This window comes from Equus caballus, chromosome 2 (assembly GCF_041296265.1).
Source record: "Equus caballus isolate H_3958 breed thoroughbred chromosome 2, TB-T2T, whole genome shotgun sequence".
In the NCBI taxonomy this organism is placed as follows: domain Eukaryota; kingdom Metazoa; phylum Chordata; class Mammalia; order Perissodactyla; family Equidae; genus Equus; species Equus caballus.
The window spans coordinates 32,994,313-33,008,545 of NC_091685.1; the positions used below are offsets into that span (position 1 = coordinate 32,994,313).

The following is a 14,233-nucleotide window of genomic DNA, read 5'->3' on the forward strand; positions in this document are numbered from 1 at the left end:
GCAGAAAGCAACAAAATGGAAAAGATTCAATCGAGAAGATCAAGGCCACAAGTTGGTCCTTTAAAAAAGTCAATCAACTTGAGGTAAAATTAATCTAAAAAATAAAAAGAGAGAGAGAAATATATAAGACACAATTATTGTGGAAAAGAGGAATACAATAAGAAAATGCCAGAAGCAATCTTACACCAATATTTTGAAAATGTAGATTAAATGCATACATTCCAAAAAATGTAACTTACCAAAACTGACTCAAGAAGAAATAAAGAGCCTGAATTAAAAAACTGAACAGTAGTTAAAGTCTTTCCACAAAGAAAACAACAGGTCAAGATGATTTTACAGGTGAGTTCTATCAGACTTCAAGAAATAAATTATCTCGATTTTACCCAAACTTTTCCAGAGAACAGTAAAAGAGAAAATATTACCATCTAATTCTATGAGGCCATTATAATTGCAACACCAAAGCCAGAAAAGTACAATATAAAAATGAAAACTGGAGGCCCATTTTATTCATGAAAGTTGATGTAATAATTCTAAACAAGATATTTTCAGAGCATAACCAAATATTTACATAATGAACAAGTTAGGCTGCTCCTAAGAATGCAAGGATGGTTTAATATTAGAAAATCTATATGTTAGATTATATTATCTATGTTATCTACATTATATAGTTATCTATATTAACTACACTTAAAGATTAAAGATTAAAAGAGAAAAACCATATAACCATCTCAAGATACTTTTTGAAAGCATTTAATACAATTCAACACAAATTATTATTTTTAAAAAGATTTCAATAAGCTATGAATAGAAGAGAGCTTCCTTAACCTGAAAAAAGCAAATTTATAAAAAAGCTACAACACATATATCCTAAATGGAGAAACATTAGAACATTCTCTCTAAAATAAAAAAGAAGGTGAAGATACCTAGCACCACCATTTTTTTTTTTTTTTTTTTTTGAGGAAGATTAGCCCTGAGCTAACTGCTGCCAATCCTCCTCTTTTTGCTGAGGAAGACTGGCCCTGAGCTAACATCCATGTCCATCTTCCTCCACTTTCTATGTGGGACGCCTACCACAGGATGGCTTGCCAAGCGGTGCCATGTCCACACCCGGGATCCAAACCAGCGAACCCCGGGCTGCACTTAACTGCTGAGCCCCGGGCCGGCCCAGCACCACCACTTTTATTTATACAATCTTAGTACTGGTAGTCCTAAACAGTGTATCAAGATAAGAAAAAAGGTTAAAAGCATAAAGATTTAAAAATACAAAAGAAAGCTATCACTATTTATAACTGATTATCTGCATAGAATCTGCAGACAAATAATTGGAAATAGAGTTTAGCAAGTTAGCTTGATAAGATCAAATGCAAAAAACTATAGCATTTCTATATATTAGCAGGAAACAACTGGAAAAACATAAGAAAAAATGGGTATCCAGATAAGAAAAAAATTCAGCTGGATCCCTACCTACACTCTACACAAAATCAACTGCCCACGGATCAAGGTCTCAAATGCAGAAAACAAAACTTTGAAACATTTAGAAGAAACTGTAGGCGAATGGCTATCTGACCTTGGAGTAAGGCACACTTTCTTAAACAAGACCCAAAAAGCACTAACTAGTAAATAAAAGATTGCTAAATTAGACTATGTTAAATGCTAGAATTTCAGTTTCTAAAATGTGATTTGACTCAGGAATGTAAAGAACTATTACAAATTAATAAGGAAAGGACAAGTAGAAAAACGGACAAAAGACATTCTTGGAAGAGGACTCGGACACACTCAGACACACTTGTGCAACCTTACGGGTCGTCAGGGGAGTGCAAATCAAGTTTACAATGAGAAATCCTTACACTTATCTGGTTGGACAAAATTAAGTTCGACAACACTGTGCGTTTTAGAACAGGACTTATATATTATCGGTGGGCGTGTAAACTGGTACAGTCATTTTGGAAAGCAGTTTTCTCTTATCTTGTAATACTAAACAAATTTTCACATACCCTACGACCCAACGATTCCACTCCTAGTATACATCGAGAGAAAATTCCTATATGCATGCATTAGGAAGCATGTACATGAATATTCATGGATGCTTTTTCCATACTAGCAAAAACCTGAAAATAACCCAAATGCCATTAACAGGAAATTTAATAAGTAAAAATTGTGGAGCAGTTGCCCAGTGGAATATTATACAGTAATAAAAAAAGAATTACAGGGGCTGGCCCCGTGGCAGAGTGGTTGAGTTCGCGTGCTCCGCGCAGGCGGCCCAGCGTTTTGTTGGTTCGAGTCCTGGGCGTGGACATGGCACTGCTCATGGGACCACGCTGGGGCAGCGTCCCACATGCTACAACTAGAATGACCCGCGGTGAAGAATATACAACTGTGTACTGGGGGGCTTTGGGGAGAAAAAGGAAAAAAAAAAAAATCTTTAAAAAAGAAAAAAAAGAATTACAGTTACATGTAACAATATGGATGAATCTCAGCAATATAAGGTTGAGTGAAAAACGCAGGTCCCAGAAGATATGGAAAGACTGAGACCCTTTCATACAGTTAAATATGTATATATAAAACCCCTATATATGGCAGAAGAGTAATCAGAGAGGAGATGGAGGAGTTTGCCTTAGCAAAGAGCGCCGCCTCTCCCTGAGACAGAGAGAAAGGGCACTGGGGGGCCCCTGTTCCCCAGCCTGTGCTATCTCAGTAAATTAAGAATAAAGGTTGCCTGTGAGTGTGAGAGGGATGCTAAGACGATAAAGGAGAGAGTGGAATGAAATTTGGAATGACCACTGCAGGAAACTTGACCGAGTGTCGAGAAACAGAATTAGGTGCAGAAAGGGCCAGCGGAAAGCCCACAAGAGCCTGGAAACACCTATTAGCTCAGACTTCCCCCACCAACGCTCAGTCACCTCAGGCAAGAGACAGGAAAGCAGAAGACACGCTAGACTGCATTGCGTCCCTCCAACAGGTTGAAGCCTAACGCCCACCGTGATGGTATTTGGAGACGGGTCTTTGCAAGTTCATGAGGGTAGGACTGGCAGGACGGGATTAGGGCCCCTATAAGAACACGAGGCTCCAGAGCTCTCTCTCTCTCTCTGCCACATGAGAAGACAGGAAGGTGGCAAGTCACAAAGCAAGTCCTCACCAGGAACTGAACTGGCTGCTACCCTCATCTTGGCCTTCCCAGCTTCCAGAACCATAGAAATAAACGTGTTTTTTTAAACTGTCAAAAAAAAAAAAATAAATAAATAAATAAAACCCCTATATATGATTTTAAATACTAATCAAAAAAAGGCAAAGTGAATGAGAAACTCCAGAGATATATATGACAAATACATTTATATGTGATAATACTAATAAAAAACGTTAATCAAAATCACAATTAAAAAATAATCATCAAAAAAGGCAAAGGAATGAGAACCCCAAGACTCAGGACAGTGGTTACCCCACACGAAGGGTGGAGGGTGGAGAGGAATGGAGGAGCCCAGAGAAGATGTAAATTACTCTCAATATTCTAGTCCTGGCATTGGATGACGGTTCATGGGTGTTTTAATTTTATTTTGAGTAATAAAATAGACAAGAGGGCCATATGGACCAAAGAGAGTGCTGGAAACAAGGATCATGATTAAGCCAATGAAAGATCCCAGGGTTCATAAGATAACTTAAACGAAAACAAAAATGCTCAGTCAATATTCGCATTCTGCCATTCTCAACATGTGTCCTTCTCATTGAATCCTCAAAAGTCTTATGACCTGGAAACCACTACCATCCCCATTTCACGAGTAAATTCAGGTTCAGTCACTTGGCCAGGGTGGATCATATGGAATCCAGGTCTGAATGACCCCTACCCGGGCCCCAGGATCTCTCTGAGCCTCCCCTTCCTCCTGTCAAACTTGGCGTGTATGTAACTTTATTGACAAACAGTAAGTGCCTAATAAATGTCCGCCTTAATTCAGAGGGGCTGTGTGGACAAATCAGAGAGAAACAGATTGGTGGCTAGGGGACCTTGATCCAGTCCCCCTGCCTCCCTTTGTGATCGTGGGAGAGACGCTTTCCCTCTCTGGGCCTCGGCCACCCCATCTGTACCTGCAGAGGGCTAGAGAGGCAGGCCCCAAAGGCCATTCCTGCTCAAACTGTTTTTAAGGGGCCGTCCACCCAACGGAAGGCCAGCTAACCCCTTACTTCTCCCGGCAGGCCCCTGCTCATTCTTCCAGAGCAGGGTGGATGTCTGCAAGGCCCAGGTCCTGCCCACCTTTCTGACATTATCTCCCGGCCCCAGCCCCTCACCGCTCAGCCCTTCTGTGCCCTGCTCTCTTCCCTCAGGGTTTTCACACTGGCTGTTCCCCTGCCTGGAACACTGCTCTCCCAGGCCTTTGCTTGGCTCACTTCTCATTCCTCAGAACAAGGGCCACCTCCTCTGAGTCCTCCCCTGCCCACGGGGCGGGGGAAGAAGCCCCCACCGCACCCCAGGCCCTGGCTGCTTCACAACCCTGCTCACTTTCTTCACAGCGCTCATCACTGGCTGGCATTAACTTAATTGCTTTATGGTCTGTCTCTTTCAAGACAGAGGGCTCCTGAAGAAGGACTCTGTGTTGCTCACTGCTGAATCTCCAGCACCTGGGGCCACGCCTGCCTCTAGAAGATGCCCATTGAGTATTTATTGGAGACAGAAAAAGAATGAACCCACCTCCTCCAGAAATGCTTTGTGGTCATTCTGCCCGAGGCTTGGTTAAGTGGCTCCTGGGGTCCCACGACTCTTGTGCTTTCCTTCATCCTGACACCACCTGGGACTCTGTGTGGGTCCGTTTACACGACCATCTCCCCACAGACTGGATGCTCTTTGAAGGTAAAAACTATACCAGATTCATCTGTAAATTCCACCACCCAGCCCTGGGCCTAGCAGGCAGGTGGGCTGAGACAATGTTTGTTGAATGAATGAATGAATGTTCTCCTGCACCCATCTTTCCCTCTTCCTGACTCTGCTCCCTCCCTTCTCCGCCCTGACAGGTGCCAAGCAGCCGAGCTGATGAGAAAGGCCACTCCAGCAGGAGTTTCCTGAAACAGGAATTTCCTGAAATTTCCCCCACCAGGAGCCACTCCAGGCCATGAAGCGAGAAAGCCCAACGCCAGCACTGCCTGTCGCAGGGGTTGTCTGGGGCCTGGCCTGGCAAAGCCAACAGGACAGGCGTTTTCCTGTATTTCCCCCTCCGGGATTGGATGAGGAAGTTGGCAGGCCTGCCTCAGATACCCTGCTGGAGGCTTTGCACAGCTAAGCTCTGCCTGGCCAGGGCCCAGCAGGGAAACACTTGATTATTCAAATCACGTAGCTACCCAAGAGGAAAGGATCCACTTTGAAAGGGGGAAGTGGTGCAGGCGGGCCAGCCCAGGAATTTGGGTGTTGAAGGAAGAGCTTTCAAAGCAAACATCACACAAGCCAGTGCTCTGAGATCTCCCATCCCAGGGAGACTTTGGAAGCCTGAGATGGAAACCCAGGAGGGTCAGGACCGAGGCCAGAGCCCTGCACTGAGGCTGGGGCCAAGGCCCCGCTGAGGTTTCTGAGTTAGCAGTAGCTTCAGCCAGGCTAACTGCTCTGGCCTCGCCCTGACCCTGGTCCTGGAGACACCCAGACTGCCCCGCCGCGACCCCTACCCCCACCCCTTCCTTCCCCCAGGAATCACACACAGGAGACAGAGACTCTGCACTCCTCAGCCCAGGGCGCCAGGGAGCGTCACCTAGTCTATCCTGCCTTGCATCCCCTCCCCGAGTCTGGCTCTTGACGAACCCGTCAGGTTCAAGAGTTTACACATCTGGCCTGCAGAGATTTATCTAATATTTATGAAGTGATTACGGGCCCACATTCTGGAGCCAGGCTGCCCAGGTTCAAAATCTGGCTTAACCATTTATAGCTGTGTGACCTTAGGCAAGTCCCTTCTCTTCCCTGCGATTCTGTTCTTCACCTGAGAAAATAGGGCTTGGAGTGCTACCCTGTGGGGAGGCTAAGAGGCCCAAATGAGCACATGTGAGCTATTTTCCGAGCAGGCCATACACAGGGATTCAGGCAATGACAACTCTGACTATTATCACAAAACAAATTAAGGTTGTTCGGAGCCAAGCCCGGATCTCTGGACCAGACATCCCCAAAACAGCAGACTGGGTGGCAGAGGAGACAGACGCCAGACTGCAGGTTCAAATCCCAGCTCCACCACCCACCAGCTGTGTGACCCTGGGCAAGTTACCTAACCACGCTGAGCCTCGCTTCTGCCTCTGTGTACTATAGATCACAGCAGCACCTTCCTCTGAGCTGTCATGGACCTTCCCCACCTGGAGGGGTGCTAGTGCCTGTTGCTGTCAGCCGTGGGGAGTGCCAGGGAATTAGGGAGCTGACATATGTTAGGGCTGCCCCAGGCAGGGGTGAGGTGACAGTTTGGTTTCACTTCCTGGAAACTTCCATCTGGGCTCAGCCTCAGGATGCAATGTGCAAGTATTCATTCACTCACCAAATATGTATTAAATGCATACTGTGTCCCAGGAAGCATGGTATATATAGATTCAGCAAATGACAGTTGTTACTATTAGTATTAAAGAAATTAGGTTGTTTGGCACTGACGGTACATCTGTGAACAAAATGGACAAAAAGACTGGTCAGAGGTATGACACTGGGGAACCCATACCTGACTAGGGGCCTGAGCCACCAATAGGGACACTGGTTTGGCATGCTGCCAATCACTAACCATTTATGAGCTGGTGTCATCGATGGAGAGATGCAGACACGAGTGGAGATCCGGGAAGGGCAGCTGGGCTCAGCCCAGGGTGGCCCAGGTGTCAAACCCAGGAGGACAGCCTTCACAGGTTTTCCCAGGGGAACCAAGCCCAGCTGGGCTATGGAAACCCCACCAGGTGTGACAGCCTTTCACTAACTCAAGGACATTAAACTCGTGCCGAATGCAGGCACCCTGTTAAACACCGGAACTCACAAATGAATCAGATGGGCGTCCTGCCCTCCAGGGACTCACGCCCAGAGCCAGACGCCACGGGATGATCAGATGACAACAGCTCAAGATTTCCCAGCAAGATCCAGAAGAGCAGCAAAGATACCAAGTGGTAACACGGGCACGGAGGGCACAGCAGGTGCAAAGGCAAAGATGTGAGCTCCTTGGGGACGAGTTTGGGGGAAGACCGTGAGCTGGGGATCCTGACCTGAGCGTGAGGGCTGGTTTTACCATCGCTTTCACTTCAGCCTCAGTTTCCCCTTTTGCAAATGAAGATAATACTTCATCGGACTGTTAAAAAGATTCAGTGAGTTCATGAGGAAGAAATGGCTTTAAAAACTGGAAAGTATGATAGGAGCCTGGAAAGTGAGGTTAGGAGTTTTAAAGTGACTCATCCAGGACATGGGGCTGATGGAAACATGACTAAGGAATGTCCATCCGGGACGGGAGCAAACCCAACCCCACCTCCGCTGCAACACTACGGAGTTCCCATCTCCCGCCCAGGCTCCCCTGGCCGTCCATCTGCTCAGCCAGACCTGGGGATGTGGAACTCCCGGGGCAGGATTCCCACCCCCTTGCTGCGGGATCCCAGGTGCAATCGCCTAAGCTGCAAAGATGGGAGGCATTCACCGTGCTCCTCCCATGTGCACTTGGGAGCGCTCCCCGCAGGGAAAGGAGCGTCCCAGTCACCCATGCGAGATGACGAGGGGGAGCTGAGGAGGAGCAAGTGCAGAGTCTGGCAGTGCCCCCCTGAGCCGGGAGGGGAGCAGGCTTCAGGGCTGCACAGACGCGAATTCGAGTCTCAGTGTCTCCTCAGGTTCCCCACCTGCGGGAACTCAGGTGTATCACTTCACCTCCGAGTCGCTTCCCTCACTGGAAAAACGGGCTGTTACAAGGAGTAAATGTGTGGATGTACATAAAACATTTACTAGAGCGGCCCGGTGCATAATAAATATTCAGTGGCTGTTGAGAACTCTTATTACTACTTACTATTACTCTTGATACTGTTAAAGAATAGGGGAAGGGGTGCGCCTAATTCTCCAGGACCATCTGAAACCAGCCTCTTACTTTTCACTCTTATTTGAAGCCTGGGTTGTGACCAGTGCCGCCCTTGAGGACTGAACCCGGGCACAGCTGTGTGCCCCATGGAAGGTCCCCAGCCGCCACCAGAGGTGAGTTCTGGCACAGTCTAGCTCGGGGTTTCTCCTGCTTTCCCAGACAAGGAAAAAAAGACTGAGGAGCATGGTGACACCGACCGGGTGCCACCCTGGGCCTGTCCCTTTTCCACCCCCCGAGACCATGACTAAATCTGACACGGTTCTGAGATGTCCTTCAGCGTTGTGTGCCAACTCTAACTGCTTGACGATGGCTGCCTGAGGGAGCGCATAGAGAAGGAAGCTGACGTGTAGAAGGAGAAAGAGCAGTGTCGACTAGTGACGTCTGACATGAGCGTGGCCACATCTTCTGATCTTTTAGGACAAGTAAGATGAAATCTCCTGGTTTAACAACACAAACAACTAAATGAAAGTTTTGAAATCACTGCCGGAGTCAACAATCCACCACTCCCGCCACCTTAGGAGGGCCGTTGGTGACTGACCTGCCATAAGCTAGGCCATAAATACATGAGAACCAAGTCACTGAATTAGACCCACTCAAGCCTTAGGGAAGTCTCACCCCCCGCCCCTGCTCCTGGGGCATCTTGCCTTACAGATAAAAAAAACTGAAGCTCAGAGAGGGGAAGTGACTTGCCCAAGGTCACACAGGTAGTGTATCAACAACTCAAGGACCTAAACTCTGCTCTCCTGAGTTGAAGATCTTTTTCTACCAACCCACACTGTCTGCACCCTCCGTTGAACAATTCTTTCTTTACAAAAAATAGATATACTAAGGATTACTATGGAAATGATACACACCACATTCAAGACAGTGGTTACTTCTGGAAAGGTCACAGAGCTTAGAGCCAGGAGACTGAATTCGTAGTCCAACTCTGCCCTAAGCAGCTGAGTGACGCTGGGCGAGCCCCTTCCCCTCTCTGGGCCTCTGTCTCCCTGGTCTGCAAAGCAGCCAGTTGACAGGGCAAGCCTCTAAACGCCTTCCAGCCCTGAAATTCTAGGCCTTTATGAGGTCTCCTCTCGGCCGGGACTTTGTGGCCTCAGATGCATATAAAATAGTAATAATAATAACGGGGAGGGCAAGTCCACACTTGCCAGGAAGGAACACTACAATTTTTAGTGAAACCTGACTCCTGGTTACTGGAAGAAGGATGGTAATACCCAAGTAGTTTAACCACCACCCGACAGTTAAACAAAAACACATCTGGTTTAACTTCGTTTTCCTCACCCCCCACCCCCAACACCCTCATCTCAAATTTTACCCCTTAATTTAAGAAGTCAAATTAAATGCAAACAATTGATTTCATGCCACAGTGAGGTTGAGAATTTCCGCATGGAAAACTTTAAGCATGAAGTTTTTCTGGGAGCAATTATGAAATGTTGGGGAGTGGTATGGGGAGGTGGAAAAATATAGAGAATATTCTTGAATGTTCTTTGGACACTGAGCATCATAGAAAAGTTGTCGAGGGCCGACTATGAACCCAACAATCAGAGAGGCAAAGTGACTTGCCTCAGGTCACACAGCTAGGAATTGGAACCCAAGATGCCAACCCCAAAGCCAGTATTTTCTCTGCTGTCTAGGCCTTTGTAACCCACACAGGGCCTTCCCTCGGGCCCTCATGGGCTTAGTAGTGGTGCAGGAAAATACTGCTGAAACCGCCTCCCAGGGCATATTAACTTCTCAATAACAATCACCAACACTGGTTCAGCGCAACGGTGAAAAACCACTTACGATTTTGCCCCTCATAGCAACTCTGCAAAGTACATATTATTATACCCGCATTATAGACGATTTCCTCATCTGAGGCTCAGAGAGGGAAAGTGACTTGCTCAGGGCCACACAGTGGTGCTGGGAATAAACCTGCAATCTACTGCCCCCAGCTGCCCTCTAAAAGTGAGGCCATCTCTCGAAGGAAAAAAAAAAAATCATACCGCACAGCCTAGCTCCAGCCTGCCGGCAATGGCTGGGAGGCTGAGTCAGCATTCCTGTGGCCACGCAGAGATTTCTGAGCGCTGGTCCTCAGCCCAGCTTGTTCACCCTCCCTGCGATGTTCTCTTCCAGCTCTGGGTTTTGTATTTATAACTTGCGTTGGACCCATTTCAAGGTGAGAACTCTGGGCTATGCCGCTGGATCCCACCCCTGGATGAAGAGGGCTCATCCTCAGAGATTCGTACAACACGGGAGCACCAGACCTGGAATTCTAGACACCTGGGCTCTAGCCCAAGCTCCTCGGGAGCATCTGTGTGTCCTTGGGCAAGCGGCTTCTCCAAGACGGTATTCTTCATATGTAACATGAGGATTGCATCTAGCGTGAAGGGAACGTCAGGTATGTAAGCCAGGGGACAGGCAGGGCTTGAGTCTGGTTTCACCCCATATCCAAGCTGGGACACAGTGAGGCAGAAGGACGGGCAGAGGGCAGGAGGTACTGGGAGACAGCGGCCCCAAACCTGTTCCCAGCACAGAACTCCAGGCTCCTGACCAAGGCTGTGTCTAGGATGGTAGGAGGTGGCATCTGAGTGTGGGCAAGGAGGGCACCATGCCACCAGACAGCACAGCCCGTCAGGGAACGGGCAGAGCCTAGGCGAAACTGGGCGACGGGTTTCCAGGGTTTGGGGCAGTGACATAACGCTATGCCCAGTCTCAGCGTTGCATTTTTCTGCTGAGCTTAGAGCTGATTATAGCCGATGTTTTCTCAAGCATAGGCACTGGCCAAACATCTTGCAGGTATTAATTATATCTAGACCCCCCCTCCCAATAGGTATCATTCATTGATCTCCTCAGCTTAAAGTAGGAGACTGAGTCAGGGCAGGAAACAGGGGACAGAACTCATCCCAGGTCACACAGCTACATTGCCTCCTCTATTGGGAAGGAACAAATGTTGGCCGATCGATTTTACTTGCGTGACGGCATTTTAATCTCCTTCCTTGCGAATTGCTTGATTCTAATTCTAAAATGCCAACTTCAGAGCCTAAAAAATTCTGTTCTGCAAATGTCCGAAGGTCCACTCCACGAAGAGGACTTTCATCTGTTTAACCTACTGCTGCGTTCCCAGCACCTAGAACAAGGTTTGGCACAAAGCTTCACAAATATTTGTTGAATGAAGACAGCATTTTTGTTCTGGCCTCAATTCAGTTTCACTCCAGACAACAGTCTTACGAGAGTGGCACACTCTCCATTTTACAGGTGGGGCCACCGACACAGACACCCCAGCCTGTCTCACTCCAGGGCCTGGGCAGTCGGGAAGCTGTGTCCAGGGCCCTCCTCCACTTGGGGTGAGACATGGAGTTCAAGAAGAAAAGAGGAGGCAGAGGGACAAGATGGGCAGGGAGTGGAGTGGGTGGGGTGTGGACAACACAGTTGAGAAGGGGAAAAGATTTGGAGAAGACAAGTAGGAGGGTTTGGCAGGCAGGGCCGCAAGGAGAAATCAAGGCTCAGCCCCCATCTCTTGGGCAGGAGAGTGGAAGCAGGATCTGAGGTTGTAGGGTTTAGAGTCTGCGTTCAAATCCTGGTCCCACTACTTGCTTAACTTCTTTAGGCCTCAGTTTCCCCACTTGTGAACGAAACGACGCACGTGAAATGTTGGAGCAGGCGGGGCAACAGAGTTGACACGCAATACAAGGCGGCTGTCTTCTTCACTGGAGCGGGAGCCGGCCCCGCCTCCTGGCAAGCCCCGCCCACCTGCAGAGTCCGGGGTTTTCCCAGGGCCCAAAGGCCCTTCTGCGCCGGGAATCGCCCCCTCTTTTGACCTCCAGGGCTTTCGCCCTCCACCCAGAGGCCTTTGTAAAGGCCCCCTCCCCCAACCCCATTATGTGTTGGAAAAGGGTCAGAAAGGACAATGCGGGGGGAGGATGGAGTCCTCAGCTTCCCGCCCCAGCATTGTGAACATGTCTTTAACCCGTTCTTATCAAGACCGGGCACGGGAACCATCCCTGGGCAGCCCACCTCACCTGCTCGCGCCCAGAGGTGGGTCGCAGGCACTCACGGCTTCGGGGACTCCAGAGCTTAGCCCCATGGCTGCTGTGCCCGTCCCCTCCGTCCCCAAGGAGACGCCGGGTGTCCCCTTTCTCCTCCCCACCGTGCCTCCCGGACGTGAGCGCCTTGCTCCCTCTACTCCTCCCAGTCGTGGCCCAAACTACTTCAGACTCCACCCGGACAGACCAGCCTCCTCCCGCGGCGGCTCTGGAAAGTTCTATTGGCTACTAGGTTGGAGGCATGAGAAGGCACCAGGCAGGGAGCTGGAGTAGGCAGCCCGGGTCTCTTGATCTCCGATCAAGGGGATACCATAGGGGCTGCTCAGTCACGGGGCACCGGGGGGAGGTGTCTAGACCGAGGGTGGTGGTCCCAGGCAGCCGCCCCGGAGGTGGAGACCCCAGGGCTGCAGCGGCGGTCCCGAGCGCGGTCCCCTTAACTCGCGCGCTTGGCGGGCACAACTTCCAACCTCCAGCCCGGCCCAGCGCCCCCGCCAGGAGCCTCGGATGCGCGCGAGTACGGGAGCGGGACAGGTGGCTGAAAGTCCTGAATGGGCTGCAGTGGGCGGTGTGGGGGCGCGGAGGTCCCTGCCTGCCGTTTATATCCAACCTCGCCGCCACCCCTGGGCGAGGGGAGGATGTGGGAGGAGCCGGGGATCGACCAAGTCTCGGGGAGTCCCGGGAAGCCGGGGGGCAGCATCGGGTCCTTACCTGCACGGAGTTCGTGGGCGAGGGTCTGTCCTGGCACAACTGACGTGGGGTCGGTGCACTGGGGCCGAGGGCGCGGAGTGGCGGGAGCGCGATGCTGCCGGGGCCACCTCCCCCGCGGGCTTATAAAGGCGGCCGCGGGGCCCGAGCGCGGCGGGGGTAGCCCTCCCCCGCCCCCGCCCCGCCCCCGGCCCCGGCCCCTGCCCGGGCCCCGGCAGGTCTGGCTGCGCGGCCTGGGCGCCCCCTGCCGGCAAGCCGTGCGCCCACCCCGGCTCCGCTCGGGCCCCGCGCGGGGTTGGGGCCGCCGGGGCGCTGCTCCCTGCGCGTCCCGCCGCACCCGCGCTCTCAGGCTCTTTCCGCCTCCCGGCCGCCCCGGCGCCCCCCACCCTCCGAACCCCTCTGCAAGCGCGGGCTCTGATTCCTGTCTCTGTGCGCCTCCTTTTAATTGTCTTTATCTTTGGCTCCAACTTCGTTCTGTGTCTGTTTGTGGGTGTCTTTCTCGCGCCCTGTGTCTCATCTGCCCCTCTCTGTGGGTCTGTCTCTGTGTCTTTTGTTGAGTCTCTCTGTCTCTATCCATCTCCGTCCACGTGTCCTCTCTCTGTCTCTGTCCACCTGTGTCTCTGACTCTCCCTGCGCTCTCTCTCTCCTTCTCACTCCAGACCAGACCGCTAGCCTCTTCCTCTCTTCCCTGCCCTTAGCTGTGCCTTTGGCTAGGGCCAGAGGAAGCAGAGGGAGACCTCAGAGCGGTGGTGGCTTCAGGAGGGGGGACTTCCCTAGACAGGGTCTGTTTCCTCTTTTCTCTTAAGAGAGGGAAGGGGCCAGCCAGGGTTCCTGCTGACTGTGTCCCAGCCAGAGCCCCAGGACATGCCTGCTGGGGTGATCCAGGAGGGAGCCCACATGTCCCAGGAGTGAAGTCAGACAGCGCCGAGTTCAAGTCTCCACCCACCCTGGTGTCCTTGGGCAAGCCACTCAATCCAAGCGGACACTCCTGCTTCTTAACAGGCAGACACCATCTCCCCTGGCTTCCCTTACCAGGTGATGCATGCCGCAGTCATATAAGACAGTGGTTGAAACGTGCACAGAAAACTCGAAAATTCTAGATAAATGGAGTAGGGAAGAGGGACGGGAGGGTGTTGAGTCCACAGCAGAGGGGAGAAGGTGTCCACACCGGCAGAACCAACAGTAGCCCAGAATTCTCTCCCTTACCTACTCTGTGCCAGCTCAGGGCCACGCATCTTGCATACATTGTCTGAATAAACCCATTTTACAGAGAAGAAAACAGAGGCCCAGAGAGAGCACGCTTGTGACTTGTCAGTGGGATTGAAACCAGAACTAGGATCTGGCACCAGAAACCAAGAACATCTTTTTATTTATTTTTTCTTCTTGTATTTTTAGCAATTGATGCTGTTTATTTACAGGAGTGATATAAAGTTTCCTTTTTGACATAAGCTTATGTTTTCAAAA

At 50.3% G+C, this 14,233-nt stretch overlaps 1 protein-coding gene across 3 annotated transcripts in view; it reads right to left on the bottom strand.

Moving 5' to 3' along the window:
- Positions 1–14,233, bottom strand: part of ALPL (alkaline phosphatase, biomineralization associated) — an 84,587-nt gene that overhangs the window by 37,710 nt on the left and 32,644 nt on the right. The window contains exon 1 of one of the 3 annotated variants that reach the window (XM_023635569.2): positions 12,773–12,958. The exons of 1 other annotated variant lie outside the window; for it this stretch is intronic. The gene's annotated coding sequence lies outside the window, so the exon portion shown is untranslated. Of the gene's footprint in view, positions 1–12,040; positions 12,250–12,772; positions 12,959–14,233 lie in introns of those variants that run through there. One more of the 3 variants, XM_014737435.3, reaches the window with a different exon arrangement.